Source organism: Hippichthys cyanospilos, chromosome 9 (assembly GCF_059441005.1).
Source record: "Hippichthys cyanospilos isolate Australia breed blue-spotted pipefish chromosome 9, RoL_Hcya_1.0, whole genome shotgun sequence".
Classification (NCBI taxonomy): Eukaryota; Metazoa; Chordata; class Actinopteri; order Syngnathiformes; family Syngnathidae; genus Hippichthys; species Hippichthys cyanospilos.
In genome coordinates, this window is record NC_142377.1 from 15,719,115 (window position 1) to 15,725,114 (window position 6,000).

A 6,000-nucleotide genomic window follows, 5' to 3' on the forward strand; every position below is an offset into this window, starting at 1 on the left:
GAAGAGAATTGTTTGCTATGCGCTGCGGTGCGCAAACGCCAGAAGTGGAAGTAAAAGTCACAGCACAAATGTTATGTCATTAAATCCCCAAAACTCAATTCAACTCAGTCAACTAGTTGCTCGCTTGTTCCCAAATCATTTTGTTGCTTCCTCCGCATCACTTGAATGAGTCTCCATGTGCCGAAAGATGAGCACACAAACGTTGACATTTTAAGGTTGTTCACTCCTCATCTGCTGTGCGCCGGAGTCTTCAACATGACTCGTGACATGACATCAACGACTTTGGAGCCAATTATGTCAGCTAGCGCAGTTCTCACAAACCTGAGAACAGACTGCTCTTCACTCACAATCATCATACTTCATGCTTGAAATGTGCACACATTTTTTTCTTTTTTTTGTTTTGTTTTTGTTTATGCCTACTGAGCCAGGAGGGAAGAACATCATGTCCTTACAGTGTGTCTCGGGATGTCTGTCGGGAATTCCAAGCACTCGCTGTTGCTTCACGAAATTGTTTGTCATATATTTTGGATTTTTTTATTTTCCTCTCGGACATTCAAGCAGTTAATTTGTGAGTTTGTTATCTATATGTCCTAGGCAAGGTCATTAGTGAGCACAGGAGATAAATTTGATAGAACATTTTGTTAATAAAATAAAAGGAAAATGCTAAAAAAAAAAAAAAAATTCTTAAGACCGTTTTTAAGATATTATTAAGACATTCTTAAGATGCTTTTTTTTTAGACATTCTGAAACAGTGTAATTGTTCTTAATTTTGAGTGTTCACAATTTTGAGAGGCTTATTTTGAACATGTGCAGAATTTTCTCACCGCAGAGCGTACAGAATGGATCACATGTGTTTTTGTTTTGTTTGTTTTTTTTGGTGTCATTGTACATGGAGAAAGAATGTGCAGAAAACCTGAGGTTGAAATCTTGTTTCCCTTTTTTTTTTTTTAATGCATTGCTCTGTGTAGCCCTGATTTGAGAATAAACACTAAACCAAATTCCTCAGTATTATATTCAGCTTTATACTATAGTTCATGTTTTAAAACAATTAATTTTGTAGAAAAAAGTTTGGAAAAAAAACGATTCCGCTTTACTGTCTTGGACATCCCTTCTTGCTGTTAACATGTACAGAAGGACAGTTTTACTTTACTCCTTAATATCTAGTGACTTTTTTACCTTGGTCTCAAGAAATACTCCCATGTATAAAAAACAAAAAATAATAATAATATAATTAAAAAAAAAAGAAATCAATAATTTCCCACATCAAAAATAAAACTCATTAAAACCAGCCCATCCTCTATGAACAAATTCAAACTAGATGAATTTAAAAAAAAAAGGGCAAAAACAAATTATTATTCCCAGGGTATTCAACAAGTTTACCACCCTCATTCTATTCTTTACATGGTTTTATGTTACACCTTTTACATGTCTGAACAGACAAGCCATGTAACATAATACTCACCGCAGTGTCTGAAACAATATCACTCTGGTTGTATCATAATACAAAAATACACACAACACATGCAAAAGTACACGTCAATGTAATCAGAGCGGTTCCTGTGATGTGCTCATGAAATCTGATCAAGACTTTTTGCCCTTGAAGCACATAGCCAGCTGTTCAATTGCAGCAATTGGACAAAATGCCGGTGTAGATTCAGCCAAAGTCACATGTTTAATTCATGTTTAATGTACGTCCTTTTGAGAGATTAATAGTAAAAATAGATAGTAAAATAGTAGGAATGAGTTCAAGGGGTACAGCAGTTCAACAACAAGTTGCTGTTTTTATATGAATAAATGAAGAAAAAGATCTAAGACAAGATTCCTGACTACAGACACGCTTGTTTTTTTTTTAAAGGTTAATGAGTTGAAAATAACATTGTTATTTTTTTTAATTTAATATAACAAGGGAAAAAAAGGGACAGTGACACCAGATCATCCACTCTACTAAAGAACGTTTTGGTCTATTTAGAGAAAGAAAGTTAAAAAAACAGATTTGAGTCTACTTTGTAAGTGTGAAATCTGTAATTACGCTGCTGATGGGTTTTTTTTTTTCTACCATCAAACACCTCTCACTAAATGAAGCCACATTTGATGCTAACTCAAATTAGATTCTTTCAGGGTTGTTTTCATTAAGCAACTCGAAAGCGCTCGGAAGGGCGCAGTACTTTGACAAAGTGGATCTGTTCAAAAAAGTAGGTGTGCTGGGGTCAAAGGGTGAACGGGGTGGGGATTATACAGCAAAGTGAGGGACTGTCGGGATATTTTCTCTAGCTTCACAATGCTGTTAGAACGCATTCACCCTCCTTTATCCTAGTTTAAAAAAAAAACCAAATAAGTACCTGAGCTTGAATGTGTGGACTCTTAACACTTGCAAATCAGCGCTGTTGTTAAATCCATCTTGTTTTCCTCTAAGCCAGCTGGCTGTGGTAAAAGTCTTCCCTTAGCAACAGCACTTCAAAACGGAAATTCATGGTGTTGTTACATGTCAACTGGATTACTGTAATACACGTTTATTTTGGAATCGGCCATTCCTCCCTCGAACGACTCCAGTTGGTCCAAAATAATGCCTCTAATTTGTGCTTGTAAGAGGGAGCACGTGAGTCCAATTTATTTCACTGAATTCATTTCAAGATACTCCTATTTGTTTACAAAACGTTAAATAGTCTGGCTCCACCTTATCTCAGTGAATTCCTCCACCCTCAAACACCTGCCCGCGGCCTCAGGTCTGCAGACCAGATGCTACTGCAGGTGCCGAAGACTAAGTTGGAGCCCTTCTGTTAAATGACAGGCAAGCAACCTCGCTTTCCAACTTCAAAACACGTCTTTATGTTCTTATTTTGCTTTAAATTGTGTTAACTTCTTGTTTTCATTGTGTATGTTGTCGCATGCAGTAACGACCGTTTTAAAGTGTCATATAAATTGACTTGAAAAAAGAAAAACTAGATAATTAGAACAGCATTTTTTTTTACAGGCGGGTGCAAAACTTATCTTCCCCATTAGACATGGCATTTTGATTAATATTGCATTTGTGGAATTTGGATTAAGCAGCAAAATCCACCTGTTTAATCCATCTAGGTGCGGTGGACATCCTATTGAAGACACTCTGGACTGGTTGTCAAACTACAGGGCACACATAAACATATAAACACACTAGCATTCACACTCACATCCCGCCCCAAGCACAATTTCTAGTATAAGTGCTGTTAGATGCATGCTTTGGGATTTGAAGAGAACTCCAGAAGGGTCCCAATAGCAATGTACTATTATATTATTTCTATTATTTCCTTTGGGAAAAAATAGTTCAGAATCCCTGGACGGTGGGACTTAAAGGTTCCACTGTAGCAGCATGTGCCAGAGGTGACACACACACACACACACACACACACACACACACAACAGCATCTTTTCCATTGTGTGTGGTCATGTCGCTGTGGATGAAGCCATGACCTCTGGCTTTTTGACCAAGAAGGAGGAGGACGAATGGGAAGATGGGAGCGAGTGATGAAAAGATGGCGTGATGAATAGTCCTGCCCGGAAAGAACACATCTTGGGCACAGGGAAGAGGGATGAGGTCATTATCTCTATCCTCACCTGTGGCCTCCAATATCCACACAAAAACAAACACACAACAAGCACACCATCAACTTGGTGTCTCCTCGCTGAATTTCCTCTTTTCATTCCCGGACAACTACTTTGTTCTGTCAGCGCGCAAACGGCCACAAATCTTTGTCTCCTTGTCAGTCGGACACTATTCAAAGTGTTTGGACTCCTCCCTTGCTGTCACTTTTTCTTCCAGAAGGAATCCACGACAATTTCTCTGCCTCTGGCACGACAATTATATTTGCTTGTACCAATTCAGTTTCCAGGCCCATTATAGTTCAAATTATGCCCCCCCCCCCCCCGCGCGCTCCCATTTTCCCCACAGTAAGCTGTAATCACGTCCAACGGACCATGATCACCCCTCTTCTTTGTCACCCCCACTTTGACCAAGCGGATCACGCCTCTTGAGGCAGCAGAGCAGAGAAATTGCCTGTTATCAAGGGTCGATTTTTCATGCGCTTGTAAATTGCTTTGTATTGACACTCTGTCAGAGTGGGGTCGTCACAGCGGCCCGGGCCGCCCGCCACCTCGCCGCCGTGACGAAAGATCCCGGGGCGCTTCCGCCAAAATACAGCAGGTCCGGTGAAGGGGCGTTTGTGTGTGGGAGTGTGTGTCCAAGTGTGCGTTTCCATTTCATAAATTACTGTTGAGACTGGAGGTTTCGATACATCTCGAGGTAGGATAGGCGGTCTTGGTTGTCCACATAGGTAAAATTGGAGGATAGTGGACTCCTTCCATGTGGCTGCAAAATTTTTACCCAGTGGCAATGTGGTACTGCTTTAAATCTAATTTCAGTTGTGAAGTTTGATAGATCAACTGACTTTTTTTATGTTCAATTTTTTTCCATATAAAATAGACATTTCAGGTGGTATGTGAGATTTTTGTAATGCTGTGCCAGAAAGTACGACAGTACACTTTGCTTTTCAAATTAAGAACAAGTTAATTGAAACATGAAACAATTTATCCCTGGATTGCAGGCGTGAATGTCTCTCCATTCAATTCTGATTTTTGGATCTACGATTTGCTTCAGAATTTGTTTCCGAATAGAAATGGTTTGAGTGACAATTATTTCTGCTTCAATAGATGTGCAAAGAATTGTTATGATCCACTCCAGTCTGCTCTGCAAGACAGAACGAGGAAAGGAGATATGAAAGTGTCTTTTTTTTCTTACATTTCTTAAATTTGGAATACTAAGGAAAGTGCCTTTTTCACCAAAAACAGCATGTTGATTATAAGAATGAGAATGGAAAACGGAAGCCTTGTCCTTTGATTAGGTAATGTAAACAAAAATTATTAGATTTGCCTTTTATTAAATAAAATATCAATCATTTCATCCGCATTATTATTCCTGATTATTATTCCTGATTATTATTCCGTAGATGGCCCATTTTTCTGCCTGAGATTGAAATGGAAACAACTGCACTTGAATGCACCACGTTAGCAGCTAGTGCTAACGTTGGAGACCTGTGCTGTTGCTGATAACCTGCAGAAACTTTATTTAACTCCATTTGAGAGCTGCCAGTATAATAAACCCCAATCATATTGGAATAAAAAAGAACACATTTGACAATAGTGAGTGTACAATACTTTTAAAGTAAACTACAGTAGTGTTCTTTTTTCTATTTTTTTTTTAAATACAAGTGGTCTTTTGTTCTCTATCCGTCCTCCAAAATTAACTAAATGAAAAGAACACCGAGGGGTAGGTCCAATGTGAGAACTTTTCAGAAAAATTGGAAGTAGGCTATTAGTTTTTGTGGGAGAGGGCACATTGTTGAAAGCAGCCCAACTCACACTTATTTTGAGATACTGGAGATCGAGGCCCTGGCTGAACTCAAGAGTGGCATGAAATACTTTGCAGGGGTTCCTTTTTTCCCCTTAATCCAGGAAAGAGGGGACATCTTCCAAAACCACAACAGGGGTTATCGGTTTCAAAAATGGCATAAATCCCTCATTTCTAGGGGGTCCATTTTGTGCCAATTTTTTAAAGGTCCGGGGCCTGTCACAAGTTTGCATTTTTGGACTGTGCCGGTAAGCCGTGTTTTCACAGGGAGCGAAGGGAAACCTACCAAACACACACCGGGGGTCATGGCCACACTGAAAAGTGGCATTATAAACAAAACACTGCAAGGACTCCATTTTTGGGAAGCTAATTAGTTCTGTGCAAAATCGACTATCTGGAACACTTTAAAAATGGTTTGACTTGGATGTTTTCACAGATAGGCATTTAGGCATAATTTTCACTTGCTCTCTTGGGGAGATTAATTTGGAAAATAGCTATTTTGCATGTTCCTTTTGTTGAAATGCTTCAGTGTTTTAATGACTTCTGTGTTTTCTCGTGTGTGTGTGTTTTTTTTCCTTCAGTTTGTCACATAAAGACCAAAAGAAAAAAAAAATCAGTCC